This window comes from Schistocerca americana, chromosome 2 (assembly GCF_021461395.2).
Source record: "Schistocerca americana isolate TAMUIC-IGC-003095 chromosome 2, iqSchAmer2.1, whole genome shotgun sequence".
Lineage (NCBI taxonomy): Eukaryota > Metazoa > Arthropoda > Insecta > Orthoptera > Acrididae > Schistocerca > Schistocerca americana.
Window position 1 is genome coordinate 652,835,419 of NC_060120.1, and position 17,737 is coordinate 652,853,155.

The 17,737-nt window shown below is 43.3% G+C and overlaps 1 pseudogene; it reads left to right on the plus strand.

Moving 5' to 3' along the window:
* The first annotated feature begins 3,877 nt into the window (after positions 1–3,877).
* The window catches only part of LOC124594283, a 57,909-nt pseudogene continuing 44,049 nt past the window's right edge, over positions 3,878–17,737 (plus strand).

The following is a 17,737-nucleotide window of genomic DNA, read 5'->3' on the forward strand; positions in this document are numbered from 1 at the left end:
ACATAGATACACAAAAAGGTTTCTGAAGCATGCCACTTCAGTACTTTAAACTTGTAAAAATCGGTTCAAACTTTGCACGAAGGTAAGTTAATGGTTCATGTTAAAACGAAAACAAAAAAATGCAATAATCTTTATACGTTGTCGAGATACGATGGTTTAAAGTCGAGCTATACGTAGTCTGCAAAATACGTTCTTATTTCAATGGAGTGTACGGTAACTGTTTAAAGTCAATCACACAAAAAAAGAAAAAGAATGTACTCTTACGATAAAACTGAAAACTCGCTTTCAAAAACCTAGCTTCATTCGGATTTTAAGTGCAAAACACGATTTTTGAGAGATTGGTTTACACGCACCACTTTTTACGTCACCCCCCCCCCCCTCCCCTCCCACCCCATCCCACCCCAACCCGCTACCCCCGAAAAAAAACACGTTTTTCTGGGAGTTTTTGAAGCGGAGCGCTTTTGTATTTTAAACTTGTACGAATCGGTTCAACGTTCCTATCATAGCATAAAAAACAGGCGAATATATCGTGGGTAGAGTTAGGCATATTAAAGAAGAGCACTGGCTGTTTTACAGCTTAATAGACATTTAAATTAAAACATCTTGACATATTCGCGCTTTTTTGAGAGTTAAGCCTACTTCCCCCGAACAGTGAGTCTTTTAACTGCATCTTGCAAATTAATAGACTAAGGTCACTGATCGTGTGCCCAAAATAAACCATAGTAGACATGAAATAATGGCAAAACAGTTCAAATGTGTGTGAATTCCTAACAGACCAAACTGCCTAGACTTACACACTACTTAAACTATAACTTACGCTAAGGAGAAAACACACACACACACACACACACACACACACACACACACACACACACACACACACACGTATCCATACCCGAGGGAGGACTCGAACCTCCGGCGGAAGAGGCAGCGAATTCGTGAGATGGCGCCTCTAACCGCGCAGCCACTCAGTGCGGCGACAGAACGGCATGTTCAGACGGTTCAAATGGCTCTGAGCACTATGGAACTTAACATCTGAGGTCATCAGTCCCCTAGAACTCAGAACTACTTAAACCTAACTAACCTAAGGACATCACACATATCCGTGCCCGAGGCAGGATTCGAACCTGCGACCGTAGCGGTCGCGCGGCTCCAGACTGAAGCGCCTGGAACCGCTCGGTCACAACGGCCAGAACGGCATGTGACATGTTATACGACGTTTGATCAGGTATCATGTTAATTTACTTGACACGATGGATTATATTACATGACCTGCGTATCAATACTAACAAGTAAAAAAGCGTGAATACGTCAAAAAGTTTTGATTTAAATGTCTTCGAAGCTGCCAGATGAGTCGAAAAGCTAGTTTCCTTCTTTTACATCCCTAAGTCTGCTCAGGACATATTGGCATTTTTGTGCTATGATAAGACCGTTTATAATTCTGGTTATTATTATATTTAAACATTTTACCTTTATTGATATAATAATAATAATAATGTAAATGTGGTGTGACTAGGGCCTCCCGTCGGGTAGACCGATCGCCGCGTGCAAGTCTCTCGATCTGACGCCACTTCGGCGATTTGCGCGTCGATGGGGATGAAATGATGATGATTAGGACAACACAACAACCAGTTCCTGAGCGGAGAAAATCTCCCACCCAGACGGGAATCGAACCAGGGCGCTTAGGATTGACATTCTGTCGCGCTGACCACTCAGCTACCGGGGGCGGACAATAATACTAATAATACCACAGGTTGAAAATACTACTACACTTGTGAGGTTCTTTTATTTAGTGCACGACTGCTTTCGGGCTGTTATACGTCCATCTTCAGGTGTTATCAGTTCGTGCTGTGGCCCCGAGCAGCGTATAACAGCCCGAAAACGGTCGTATTCTGAATAAAAGAACCTTACAACTGTAGCGGTATTTGCAACCTGTGATATAGTGCTCAGTTGCGAATGATCCTCCGACAAGAGTGTTTGAAATAATAATAATAATAATAATAATAATAGTTGTAGGCACCTCATACATTCAGCAACAGAAAGATTCACACTAAACAGAAAGGAAGGAGGAAGGGGATTTATCGACATAAGAAACCTAATTCATGGACAGGTAGACAATTTAAGAAAATTCTTTATAGAACGAGCAGAAACTAGCAAAATACACAAAGCAACCACTCATGTAAATACATCGGCTACACCAATGCAATTTCATAACCACTTCTACAACCCTTTGGATCACATAACATCAACAGATAGGAAGAAAGTAAATTGGAAAAACAAAACACTACATGGCAAGCACCCATATCATCTAACACAGCCACACATCGATCAAGACGCATCCAACACATGGCTAAGAAAAGGCAATATATACAGTGAGACGGAAGGATTCGTGATTGCAATACAGGATCAAACAATACACACCAGATATTACAGCAAGCATATTATTAAAGATCCCAATACCACAAGAGATAAATGCAGACTTTGCAAACAACAAATAGAAACAGTAGATCACATCACAAGCGGATGTACAATACTAGCAAATACAGAATACACCAGAAGACATGACAATGTAGCAAAAATAATACATCAACAACTTGCCATACAACAAAAACTAAAAAAACAACACGTTCCCACATACAAGTATGCACCACAAAATGCACTGGAGAATGATGAATACAAATTATACTGGAACAGAACCATTATAACAGATAAAGCAACTCCACATAACAAACCTGGCATCATACTCACCAATAAAAAGAAGAAATTAACACGACTAATCGAAATATCCATACCCAATACAACAAATATACAGAAGAAAACAGGAGAGAAAATTGAAAAATACATCCAACTAGCTGAGGAAGTCAAGGACATGTGGCATCAGGATAAAGTTGACATTATACCAATTATACTATCAACTACAGGAGTCATACCACACAATATCCACCAGTACATCAACGCAAAACAGCTACATCCAAACGTATATATACAACTACAGAAATCTGTAATTATTGATACATGTTCAATTACCCGAAAGTTCCTAAATGCAATGTAACATATACCGTACAGTTAAAAGGAAGTCACGCTTGGTCAAGGTCCGCGTCACTTTCCATTTTTAACCAGACATAACGTCTGAGAAAGGAAAGAAATAATAATAATAATAATAATAATAATACCACAGGTTGAAAATACCACTACACTTGTGGGGTTCTTTTATTTACAACACGACCGGTTTCAGGCTGTTATACGCCCATCTTCAGATGTTATCAGTTCGTGCTGTGGCCCCGAGCGGCGTAAAACAGCCCGAAAACGGTCGTATTCTAAATAAAAGAACCTTACAACTGTAGCGGTATTTGCAACCTGTGGTATAGTGCTCAGTTGTGGATGTGCCTCCGATAGAATTGTTTGTCATAATAATAATAATAATAATAGTTGTAGGCAACTCTGGCACTTTATAAGTGGTGGTAATGACAAGTTAAATTTGGAGGGGGAAGGTGAAGATGGTTCTGTAATAAACTGCGACCTACCCCCAGAGCTGAATACTGTGTCCGAGCATGCTACTACCACCCATGTATCGCTCTAGTGGTATTCGCGAAGTCAAGGTTAGACTAATTATGGCACGCACAGATGCGTTCAAGCAATCATTTCTCCCTCTCTCCACACGTGAATAGAATGGGAAGAAGCCCTAACAACAGGTTGTTTGGGAATTAGCCTCTACCATCATCTTCACAATGGTTTACACAGTGTGGGTATGTCAACTAAAAATCATTTCTTTTATTCATAGGAGTCATGGATTTTCTTGGGAAGTGACGTGTCATGCAATCAAGTTTGTTTGTGGCCGGTTCTGCAGCTCTTGCCCTTTGCTGTGGTGTGTCCAGTGATGCCCTGGATACCCCGCGACGCCCGGCGGCGCGGCGCGTCTCTGCACGAGGCGCTGCGGCCCATGCTGGTGGCTGCGCAGGTGTTCGCCCTGATGCCAGTGGAGGGACTGCGCCAGGCCTCGCCGGCCTCTCTCAGGTACTTGCAGCGGCCAAGTGTGCCACTTCTCTCCGCATATGTAGCACACGAGACTGCAGCTACCTTCCCACTGATCTGAAACGCAGAAGCTCCAAAGAAACTGGTAAAGGCATGCGTATTGAAATACGGAGGTATATGTAAACAGGCAGAATACGGCGCTGCGGTCGGCAACCCCTATATAAGACAACTAGTGTCTGGCGCAGTTGCTACATAGATTACTGCTACCACAATGGCATGTTATCAAGACTTAAGTGAGTCTGAACGTAGAATCATAGTCGGCGCACGAGCGATGGCGTACAGCATCTCTGAGGTAGCGATGAAGTGGGGATTTTCCCGTACGATCATTTCACGAGCGTACTGTAAATATCAGGAATCCGGTAAAAGATCAGATCTCCGACATAACTGAGGCTGGAAAAAGAACCTGCAAGAAAGGGACCAACGACGACTGAAGAGAATCGTTCTACGTGACAGAAGTGCAATCCTTCTGCTAATCGCTGCACATTTCAATGCTGGGCCATCAACAACTGTCAGCGTGCAAAACATTCAACGAAACATCATCGAAATGGGCTTTCGGAGCCGAAGGCCCACTCGTGCACCCTTGATGACTGCACGACACAAAGCTTTACGCCTCGCCTGGGCCCGTCAACACCGACACGGGGCTCTTGATGAGTGGAAACATGTTGCATGGTCGGACGAGTCTCGTTTCAAATTGTATCGAGCGGATGGACGTGTACGGGTATGGAGACAATCTCATGAAACCATAGAACCTGCGTGTCAGCAGGGGACTGTTCAAGCTGGTGGAGTCTGTAGTGGTGTGGGGCGTGTACATTTGGAGTGATATGGGACTCCTGATACGTCTAGATACGACTCTGACAGGTGACACGTACGTAAGTGTCCTGTCTGATCACCTGCATCCATTCATGTCCACTGTCATTCCGACAGACTTGGGCATTCCAGCAGGACAATGTGACATCCCACACATGCAGAACTGCTTTAGAGTGGCTCCAGGAACACACTTCCGAGTTTAAACACTTCCGCTGGCCACCAAACTCCCCGGACACGAACATTGTTGAACATATCTGGGATGCCTTGCAACGTGATTTTCGGAAGAGATTTTATTTTATTTTACTTACACGTCAAGTTCCGTGGGATCAAATTAAGGAGTAAATCTGCAAGGCCATGGAACCTGTCAGTATATGAAATTACAACATAAAAGTAATAACAGATAAAAATAAATGTTTATGAACCCGAAAAAAGTCAGTCCACAAGTTTAAGTAAACGCCATCAACAGTACAATAAGAATCAGCTTAATTTTTCAAGGAACTCCTCGACAGATAGGTGTGACCCATGAGGAAACTCTTCAGTTTCGATTTGAAAGCACGCGGATTACTGCTAGGATTTTTGAATTCGAGTGGTAGCTTATTGAAAATGGATGCAGCAGTATACTGCACACCTTTCTGCACAAGAGTTAAGGAAGTCTGATCAAATTGCAGGTTTGATTTCTGCCGAGTATTAACCGAGTGAAAGCTGCTTATCTTTGGAAATAAGCTAATATTTCTACATATAAATCTACATCTATACTCCGCGAGCCACCTTACGGTGTGTGGCGGAGGGTACTTATTGTACCACTATCTGATCCCCCCTTCCCTGTTCCATTCACGAATTGTGCGTGGGAAGAACGACTGCTTGTAAGTCTCCGTATTTGCTCTAATTTCTCGGATCTTTTCGTTGTGATCATTACGCGAGATATATGTGGGCGGTAGTAATATGTTGCCCATCTCTTCCCGGAATGTGCTCTCTCGTAATTTCGATAATAAACCTCTCCGTATTGCGTAACGCCTTTCTTGAAGTGTCCGCCACTGGAGCTTGTTCAGCATCTCCGTAACGCTCTCGCGCTGACTAAATGTCCCCATGACGAATCGCGCTGCTTTTCGCTGGATCATGTCTATCTCTTCCATTAATCCAACCTGGTAAGGGTCCCATACTGATGAGCAATACTCAAGAATCGGACGAACAAGCGTTTTGTAAGCTACTTCTTTCGTCGATGAGTCACATTTTCTTAGAATTCTTCCTATGAATCTCACCCTGCGCCTGCTTTTCCCACTATTTGTTTTATGTGATTATTCCACTTCAGATCGCTCCGGATAGTAATTCCTAAGTATTTTACGGTCGTTACCGCTTCCAATGATTTACCACCTATGGCATAATCGTACTGGAATGGATTTCTGCCCCTATGTATGCGCATTATATTACATTTATCTACGTTTAGGGAAAGCTGCCAGCTGTCGCACCATGCATTAATCCTCTGCAGGTCCTCCTGGAGTACGTACGAGTCTTCTGATGATGCTACTTTCTTGTAGACAACCGTGTCATCTGCAAATAGCCTCACGGAGCTACCGATGTTGTCAACTAAGTCATTTATGTATATTGTAAACAATAAAGGTCCTATCACGCTTCCCTGCGGTACTCCCGAAATTACCTCTACATCTGCAGATTTTGAACCGTTAAGAATGACATGTTGTGTTCTTTCTTCTAGGAAATCCTGAATCCAATCACAAACCTGGTCCGATATTCCGTAAGCTCGTATTTTTTTCACTAAACGTAAGTGCGGAACCGTATCAAATGCCTTCCTGAAGTCCAGGAATACGGCATCAATCTGCTCGCCAGTGTCTACGGCACTGTGAATTTCTTGGGCAAATAGGGCGAGCTGAGTTTCACATGATCTCTGTTTGCGGAATCCATGTTGGTTATGATGAAGGAGATTTGTATTATCTAAGAACGTCATAATACGAGAACACAAAACATGTTCCATTATTCTACAACAGATTGACGTAAGCGAAATAGGCCTATAATTATTCGCATCTGATTTATGACCCTTCTTGAAAATGGGAACGACCTGCGCTTTCTTCCAGTCGCTAGGTACTTTACGTTCTTCCAGCGATCTACGATAAATTGCTGATAGAAAGGGGGCAAGTTCTTTAGCATAATCACTGTAGAATCTTAAGGGTATCTCGTCTGGTCCGGATGCTTTTCCGCTACTAAGTGATAGCAGTTGTTTTTCAATTCCGATATCGTTTATTTCAATATTTTCCATTTTGGCGTCCGTGAGACGGCTGAAGTCAGGGACCGTGTTACGATTTTCCGCAGTGAAACAGTTTCGGAACACTGAATTCAGTATTTCTGCCTTTCTTCGGTCGTCCTCTGTTTCGGTGCCATCGTGGTCAACAAGTGACTGAATAGGGGATTTAGATCCGCTTACCGATTTTACATATGACCAAAACTTTTTAGGGTTCTTGTTTAGATTGTTTGCCAATGTTTTATGTTCGAATTCGTTGAATGCTTCTCTCATTGCTCTCTTTACGCTCTTTTTCGCTTCGTTCAGCTTTTCCTTATCAGCTATGATTAGACTACCCTTAAACCTATGATGTTTCTTTGTTTCCGTAGTACCTTTCGTACATGATTGTTATACCACGGTGGCTCTTTCCCCTCGCTTTGGACCTTAGTCGGTACGAACTTATCTAAGGCGTACTGGACGATGTTTCTGAATTTTTTCCATTTTTGTTCCACATCCTCTTCCTCAGAAATGAACGTTTGATGGTGGTCACTCAGATATTCTGCGATTTGTGCCCTATCACTCTTGTTAAGCAAATATATTTTCCTTCCTTTCTTGGCATTTCTTATTACACTTGTAGTCATTGATGCAACCACTGACTTATGATCACTGATACCCTCTTCTACATTCACGGAGTCGAAAAGTTCCGGTCTATTTGTTGCTATGAGGTCTAAAACGTTAGCTTCACGAGTTGGTTCTCTAACTATCTGCCCGAAGTAATTCTCGGACAAGGCAGTCAGGATAATATCACAAGAGTCTCTGTCCCTGGCTCCAGTTCTGATTGTGTGACTATCCCATTCTATACCTGGTAGATTGAAGTCTCCCCCTATTACAATAGTATGATCACGAAACTTCTTCACGACGTTCTGCAGGTTCTCTCTGAGGCGCTCAACTACTACGGTTGCTGATGCAGGTGGTCTATAGAAGCATCCGACTATCATATCTGAACCACCTTTGATACTTAACTTAACCCAGATTATTTCACATTCGCATTCGCTAATAACTTCACTGGATATTATTGAATTCTTTACTGCTATAAATACTCCTCCACCATTGGCGTTTATCCTATCCTTGCGGTATATATTCCATTCTGTGTCTAGGATTTCGTTACTGTTCACTTCCGGTTTTAACCAACTTTCCGTTCCTAATACTATATGCGCACTATTTCCTTCAATAAGAGATACTAATTCAGGAACTTTGCCCTGGATACTCCTGCAGTTTACCAATATTACGTTAACTTTTCCTGTTTTTGGTCTCTGAGGACGGACGTTCTTTATCAACGATGATAATGTCCTCTCTGGTAAGCCGTCAGGTATTTTATCGTTTAGCCCAAGGGGGGGTCCCTCTAACCTAAAAAACCCCCGTGTGCACGCCACACGTACTCTGCTACCCTAGTAGCTGCTTCCGGTGTGTAGTGCACGCCTGACCTGTCTAGGGGGGCCCTACAGTTCTCCACCCAATAACGGAGGTCGATGAATTTGCAACCATTATAGTCGCAGAGTCGTCTGAGCCTCTGGTTTAGACCCTCCACACGGCTCCAAACCAGAGGACCGCGATCGACTCTGGGCACTATGCTGCAGATATTAAGCTCAGCTTGCACTCCGCGTGCGATGCTGGTTGTCTTCACCAAATCAGCCAGCCGCCGGAAGGAACCAAGGATGGCCTCAGAACCCAAGCGGCAGGCGTCATTCGTTCCGACATGTGCTACTATCTGCAGCCGGTCACACCCAGTGCGTTCAATAGCTGCCGGAAGGGCCTCCTCCACATTACGGACGAGACCCCCCGGCAAGCACACCGAGTGCACACTGGCATTCTTCCCCGACCTACCCGCTATTTTCCTGAGGGGCTCCATAACCCGCCTAACGTTGGAGCTCCCTATAACTAATAGGCCCGCCCTCTGTGACTGTCGGGACCTTGCCGGAGAATCGGCCACTGGCCCAACAGGCGAGGCATCCTGTGGTGGCTCGGAAACGATGTCATCACCACTAGGAAGCACCCCGTACCTGTTGGAAAGGGGTAAGGCAGCTGCCACGCGGCCAGATCCCACCTTCGCCTTTCGGCCAGGCACGCGCGAGCCCACCACTGTCCGCCATTCACCCTGGAGTGATGGCTGACCGGTAAGATGCTCACTGCCGGAAGACGCAGCGACATCAGGGGTTCCATGTGATTCCAAGGCCACCGAAGTAGGCATAGGTCTCACCACAGTTGCCCCAACGCCACTACGAGCCGACGCCTGCGCCTCGAGCTCGATGAGCCTAACAGACAAAGCCTCCACCTGCCCCCGAAGAGTGGCCAATTCTCCTTGCGTCCGCTCACAACAACCACAGTCCCTACACATGACTATGTTTACCCTACTCTATACGGTGACAAATTCCCAAGATAATCTTCTGATGAGCTACTCTGATAATCAAGAAACACTCACTTAAATACGAGGCGCGAAAACTACGCTAGGTTTTCCCAGAAAAACTATTTAAAAGCTAAGCGCAGCAAATAAGTACAAAAACGCTTTATACAAACAGTACTCGCTGCTGCTGGTGCTCTCGCTCTGGCTGTCACAAGACAACTGCTGATTCAAGTGACTAGTGGCTAACGGCCGCGAAACAAACAAAAGACGGTTATAGGGCGCTTTCTGTTCTAAACGATCAAGAAAACACTAAGAAATCTAACACGAAAACTACGTAAAGTTTTATCAAGAACTGTTAGTTACTATGCAGAGCAGATAAACACAAATAGAATCCCTTCCTTAGTGGAAGGTCGTAAACAAAATGCAAAATAAACGCTTTATACAAACAGTACTAGCTGCTGCTGGTGCTCTCGCTCTGGCTGTCACAAGACAAAAAATGACAGTAAGGAATATATATATATATATATATATATATATATATATATATATTGAGATGCCAATGTCAAAATACCCAGACTCGTGAACAGGTGTCGACAAGAGGTTCGTGAACTTACACCACTTATTGCCCGAACCGCCCGTTTTTGAGCCAAAAATATCCTTTTAGAATGGGAAGAGTTACCCCAAAATATAATACCATACGACATAAGCGAATGAAAATAAGCAAAGTAGACTAATTTTCGTGTCGAACGCTCACTCACTTCAGATTCCGTTCGAATAGTAAAAGTGGCAGTATTAAGTCTCTGAACAAGATTCTGAACGTGGGCTTTCCACGACAGCTTACTCTCTATCTGAACACCGAGAAATTTGAACTGTTCAGTTTCACTAATCATATGCCCGTTCTGTTCTATTGTGCGGAAAGGTGTGCAGTATATTGCTGCATCCATTTTCAATAAGCTTCTACTCGAATTCAAAAATCTTAGCAGTAATCCACGTGCTTTCAAATCGCAACTGAAGAGTTTCCTCATGGGTGACTCCTTCTATTCTGTCGAGGAGTTCCTTGAAGGTCTAGTTGTGTTGTGTATTAGAAACTGTAAAAACTGAGTCTTACTGGGATTTAGCGTTAGTTTATTTTCGACAAGCCATGAACTTAGGTCATGTACTGCACTATTTGAAACCGGGCAAATGTTGCACACAACATCCTTTACTACCAAGCTAGTGTCATCAGCAGACAGTATAAATAAGGAACAGGAGTGGTCCCAACACTCAACCCCCTCGTACTCTTACAGAATCATGGACAGCCCTGCAAGATTCATGGTGTCAGTTGACTCCAGCAGTACTTCAGACGTTAGTCGAGTCCAGGCCACGTCGTGTTGCGGCACTTCTACGTGCTCGCGGGGACCCTACATGATATTAGGCAGGTCTACCAGTTTCTTTGGCTCTTCCTTGTATAACGGACCCGCTGTCTCTGGCGGCTCGTTACAGAGTTATTGCATTTCGTTCGCTTTCTTGCCCTGTATTAGCTTTGTACCTCTGATGCACTGAAAGTAGTGCACCACAATGCAAACTTCGACGGTATGCGCTGTGTGTGTTGTTTCCATTCTTCACGGTACCTGCTGTTGACAACAGTAATGGCCCTTTTAACACGTTGTTTCGCGTTTGCATTCAGTACTGCTCGGTTATGTCTATGATCTCCTTTTCCAGCTGTATCAGTGTTTCATCAGCAGTGATTCAGTCAGCACTATGGATAGGTTTATTGATGAAAAGGTGGCCGACATGCAGCTCGTGTATGGCTTCACTGAATGTAACGGAAGAACTGCGCAACGACACTACGATGAGCTGCTCCTGCACTGAGGGCAAACGCATCACAGGAACGATCGTTTATAAATTAGTTAGACGAAAGTAACCTTTAATTGTGAGAAAGGTAAGTAACTTACAGAAACGTTCGATACAGCGGCGAATGCAGTTTATCTGCAAGTGTCACTCCCGCCTAACACTGTTAGTTCCCGGCGTTCCCACTAGGTGACATAAGCGGATTAGTTATTCCAACAGTCATCATGGAGTCGTATAATGCTGAGAGAGTAATTGGAATATCGTACCTGGTCGCGCTTGAACATTATCTGATGGCGCAATTACAACAGGATATGGGTACAGAATTTATTTTCAGCAAGGTGGCGTGCTGCGAAGTCGTCCTCCTTAGGAATGTGCCCACTTGAACTGGACGTCGAGGCATAATATCCTGGACACAACGACCACCTGACTTAATACAAATGGACTTCTATGTATGGGGTTACATGAAAGGCAGAGTGTTTGTTCCCCCACTTCAGAGAAACGTAGACGAGCTGCAGCAATGGATAATACAAACAGCTGCCACCATGCATCAAGATTTGCTTCAAAGGATTTGGCGGGAAACTGGTTAAAGAGGGGCCATTTGTTACAAAAGGTAGCCACATTGAACATTTGTAAATAAAACTTGAAGATACTCTACACTCAGTGCAGTATCAAACATTTCTGTAACTTATGCACCTTTCTCACAATTAAAGGTTACATTTGTGTAACTAATTTATAAACACTTTGTACTTTTGCATCTGTAAATAGGCGCCTACGAAAAACAGGACCCTTCCAGTTTAGAATGGAAGATAGTGGCTGTGTGTAGTATACTAGAACACCCGATATGGAAGAGAATGTGTTATATGCGATTGGTGTCACACCTGTCTCTAGTGCTCAGCGCGTTGCACTAGCTCTGAGCACAAGCCACTGAACTGTTTTGAGGGGGCGTTTGCTGTGAACGTATGGGCTGGTATAGTAAACAAGTATGTGACTGGACCTTACCTATTTCCTTATACACTGAACGGAGTGGTGTACACATCGTTCTTTAAACATGTGCTCGAACAATTCGCAGAAAATGTGCCGCTGAGAATTCGTCACCTTATCTTGTTTCAACATGACGAGGCTGTGGTGCACTTCGCAACTCGATGTTAGGAACGACATTGAAGTACAATTTGGATGACGATGTGTTGTATATATCTGAGAGGTGCCTGCTCCGTCGGACATGTCCGACAGGACACCATTCCTGATGACGCTGCTGGTGCATACATTTATATGAAACAGAGGATGGGGAGAAACGGAAAGAATGGGAATTCCAGCCGCGCAGTCCATTGTGGTAATGCAGTGGCTGAAGTTGAAAATTTGTGACAAACTGGGACTGGAACCCAGATGAAGCGCTTCTCTTAAAGGGTTGCCTTATTCGCCTCGGCCACTACAATATACTAAAAAATAATAATAAATTTTTAGGTATATGGAAATAGTGAGATTAATTTTTCGGCGAGTCGGCCAAGCAGAATAAGCTGAGCTATGCCAGTAAATGGGTAAAGAATCTTTTCATATTAGTTCCTCATAAACGAAATAGTCTTTCTCTTGTTGTAGATTTATGCTTACCAATTAATAATACTACGTCCGATTGCCGTCCCACCTAGAAAATCTTGGCCGTGTCCATCATTCCTTGTGTAATCGGATCTTCCTAATAACTCTGAAGTACACAGTTGGGCTTCTTGGATTTTTATATATTACAGTACTACTTGGATTAATTACTTGCCGGCCGCGGTGGTCTAGCGGTTCTAGGCGCTCAGTCCGGAACCGCGCGACTGCTACGGTCGCAGGTTCGAATCCTGCCTCGGGCATGGATATGCGTGATGTCTTCAGGTTAGTTAGGTTTAAGTGGTTCTAAGTTCTAGGGGACTGATGACCACAGATGTTAAGTCCCATAGTGCTCAGAGCCATTTGATTAATTACTTAATTTTCCACTGGTGAAATACCGCTATGCCGGCCGAAGTGGCCGTGCGGTTAAAGGCGCTGCAGTCTGGAACCGCAAGACCGCTCCGGTCGCAGGTTCGAATCATGCCTCGGGCATGGATGTTTGTGATGTCCTTAAGTTAGTTAGGTTTAACTAGTTCTAAGTTCTAGGGGACTAATGACCTCAGCAGTTGAGTCCCATAGTGCGCAGAGCCATTTGAACCATTTGAAATACCGCTATATTCTTCTTTCTACACACATAAAAAATACAGACTTTTTAATTAGTCTCAGAACCATAATGGCTACTGCCGATTTCGCTCTAAAATAAGTGCGTCTGTCTTGGTTCATTAACAGAGAGCGAGTCCTTCCTCTTACTGAGGAACAGGAAAAAAAATCTTATGTTTTTTAACATTAGAAAATCAAAAATACATGACGGTAGGGGCAGGCTCAACGCTGGGCTACCGCTTCACCTTTTCTCTTTGCCCTTGGGGGGGGGGGACATAAAAGCAAGAAATGGTACATCGCACCACCCTGCTTAAGAACTGGGTCGGACGGAGACCGTGTCCAGATGGCCAAGGTGGTTAAGCCAACCAGGGATTCGTGTCCTGATCCGGCACAAATTTTCAACTTTCACCATTACATTAACACAATTCCCCGTGCGGCTGGAACTCACGAGATTTCCAGCCATCCCTTCCCTTCCCTTCCCTTCCCTTCCCTTCCCTTCCCTCTACATCATATACTCATTGGATCGCTCGCAGCGGTCCTATTCCATGACCAAGCCGCTCACCAGTCATGACACCAATGGAGCTCTTCTCCCGGGGACGTATGTAGTGCTTAGTTTACGTTGCGCGGACCTGTTTGCTAGGATTATCGCAGCTGCGGAAATAGTGTGCCAGAGTCCTGGAATTCTTGAACATACAAGACAGTTGACGGAGTGGCACTATACTAACTTCCATGATCATGGTGGTCGACATTTCGAAGAAGGTTCAAATGGCTCTGAGCACTATGGGATAAACTTCTGAGGTCATCAGTCCCCTAGAGCTTAAAACTACTTAAACCTAACTGACCTAAGTACATCACACACATCCATGCCCGAGGCAGGATTCGAACCTACGACCGTAGCGGTTTCGCGGTTCCGGACTGTAGCGCCTAGAACCGCTCGGCCACCCCGGCCGGCTTTCGAAGAAGGCCCGTAAGGAAAGAGTTCTACATTTATTACGTGCTGAATCTGTGTTCCGACTGAGGGTATGTTGTTTTACTATGTGTTGTACGTTTTGGTTATTGCATATTACAGGATTCTTCGCTGTTGTAAAGGCGTTTTTACAGAAGCGAGGGTGATTGCGGTAACAAACGGAATAAATTATAATTATTTTATTACTCTGTAACGAACCGCCAGAGACCTTGGCTTCTCTATTCCAAAATAGTCAGAAGGTATTCCTGAATAACCTCTGAAAGTTTTTCAGTGGGGTTTTGGGTATACAGGGTGTCCCTCGTAAGGGTCAACGCTAACAAATACTTCTCATTACAAGTTTCCTGTGACGTCCATTGCCAATGGAAAACGTTGGCTTATTGCCTGTTACTAGCAAAACGATTTTTAAAGTGGAATTCTAGATATAGTGCGACATTCGGTTTAGCAACATGTATTAAGCGATATGTATCAACAGGGACAGTGAAACACAAAGTAACCAGTACTCCAGCAGCGACAGAGTTGAACTGCTGTGTGGAGGCAGCAGGCAGCGCCGGCCACGGCCGTTCTGACACTGGTTATTCTTCGTCTTTTACCGTCCCTGTTAATACATGTCGCTAAACCGAAGATCGCACTAATGAATTTGGAACCGCTCTATCCAATAGGCACGTAAAATTCCGCTTTAAAATCATTATGTTTGGAACGGGAAACAAACGGACATTCTTCGTTGACGATAGAAATAGCAGGAAGCTTGTGACTGGGCTGCATTCAGCTACACTTTGCAAAAAATAAATTGCAAACAGCTGCCGAAACACTAGAGAAAAATTCTCCCCGACTCATAGGAGTGACACCCTGTATATACATATAAAAGGCGAGCTTCTAGATTCTCAAATGTACAACTCTTGTGGATGTAGGCTGCTTATCTGGTGTATATTGCTCGGTGTTATAGATATATTGCTCATATAATATTTGACATGGTTTCAAAATTAACTTTTCTCAGTGTTTGCTTGTTACTATTCTGTACAAAACAAAAACACATTGTTCCACTTCAGTGTGGTGTCATACCGTTGCCACCGTACCGTTATTAGAACCGAAACATCTGATAATGTTGCACCCATCAGCAATAACTGGCGTAACTCACTGAAAACTTTCAGTTCTCGCCAAAACTGCCCACCTTCATCTCAGGCCACATTTTTTATTCTGGGAACTTGTGACGTCATACGGCATCAAGCAAACTCTTCATCAGTAGTGCGAAGCGCCTTATGAGTCAGACCATCATTCACACAATTTCCAATGACACTGAAGCCTGATTTTCAGTGTGATTCAATGGGCCAAATTATAATTCCGGAGTTCTCAAACATTGCCGGTTCTGTTTACATGAAAATAATGTTTTCAAAGCATTAATTAAACCAGGCTGACATAGGGATACAATGGCTTAAAAGATACAGAAACGAAAATCACTATAAAATGTCTAAATAAAAGTGAAACACAATGTGCCTGATATATGGATGACTGGTATGCGACAGTAGGAAAAGCAAGAGAAGGAAAAATAGTAGAACATGGACTGGGGGAAAGGAAGAAAGGGGGAAGCCATCTCGCACAACTTTGCATAGTGCGTAATTTAACCGTTTCTAACACGTGATTTAAGAGTGAAGAAAGAAAAGAAGGTTGCGTATGTGGAACAGACCTGGTAACACTGGAAGGTTTCAGACTGATTATATGGTGGTAAAACAGGGATTTCAGAAGCAGATTTAAAACTGTAAGATATTCCCAGGGGTATATATGGACTCTGACCATAATTGATTGGCAATTAAAACTGTAGAAATTGCAAAAAAGTAGCCATTCAAGGAGATGGCATCTGGATAAATTGAAAGAACCAGAGGTTGTTGAGAGTTTCACAGGAACCATTAGGTAACGTTTGACTGAAACAGGGGAAAGGAATACGCAAGAAAATGAAATAATGAAGGGAGCAGACGTCAACATAGTTAAAAAGCCAAGATGTGGTATCCTTGGGAAACAAAGGATATATTAAATTTAAGTAATGAAAAGAGAGAGTACAAAAACGTAGCATATGAAGCAGGTAGCAGGAAATACAGATGTCGAAAAAATGATATTGACAGAAAATGCAAATTAGCTATACAGAGATGGCTAGAGGACAGGCTGTGAAAACTTCTAAGGTTAGGGGAAACATAGGTGCATCCTTCAGAAAAATTGAAGAGGCATTTGCAGAAAAGAGACGTAGCTGTATGAGTATCACGAGCTTGGATGGTGAGGCAGTGCTGAACGAAGAAGGGAAAGCTCAAAGGAGAAAGGAATTTGTAGAGGGACTTTGCAACAGAAATAAACTTGAAGATAGTATTATAGAAATGAAGAGGAAGTAGATGAATATGACAAGGGAGATATGATTCTGTAAGAATAAATGAAAAATCACAGAAAGTTCTCAATCGAAACAAGGCCTGTGAAGTAAATTACATTTCCTCAGAATGGAAGAGCGAGCCATAATAAAACGTTTTCATCTGGTGTACAGGACATATGAAACAGGCGAAATTCCTGCAGACTCTGGGATTAATGCAGTAATTCCAACTCCAAGGAAAGCACATATGAGCATTACCGATACGTTAGTTCAACAAGCCATGGTTTCAAGATACGGACAGAGATATTTACAGAAGTATGGGAAAGCTGGTAGAAGCCAACTTTGGAGAAGATCAGTTTGGGTACAGGAGTAATGTAGGATCACACGAGAAAATTCTGATCCCACCTCACAGTAGGCAACACTCTATGAGATTTGGAAGATTGCAGAGATAAAATACAGTTAGTGAAAGGTTATGTACGACTTGTACACAAACCAGACTAATTTTAAGAGTCGAAGGATATGAAAGAAAATATTAGTTGAGAAAGGAGTGAGACAGGATTGTAACGTACCTCCAACCTGTACATTGAGCAAGCAGTAAAGGAAACCAAGGAGAAATTTGGAGAGGGAATTAAAGTTCAGGGCGAAGAAATAAAATCTTTGAGGTTTCCTTATGACGTTGTAACTCTCTCAGAGAGCAATGAACTCGAAACAACATTGGAGTGGAATGGTCTCGTGAAAAGGGGTTATAAGATGAGCATCACCAAAAGTAAAACAAGTGTAATGGAATGTAGTCGAATAAAATTAGGTGATGCTGAGGGAATTAGATGAGGAAGTGAGACACAAAAAGTAATAGAAAAGTTTTGTTATTTGGCAGAAAAATAACCAACTAAAGCCCAAGTAGAAAGTGTATAAAATGCAAACTGGCAACAGAAAAAAAAA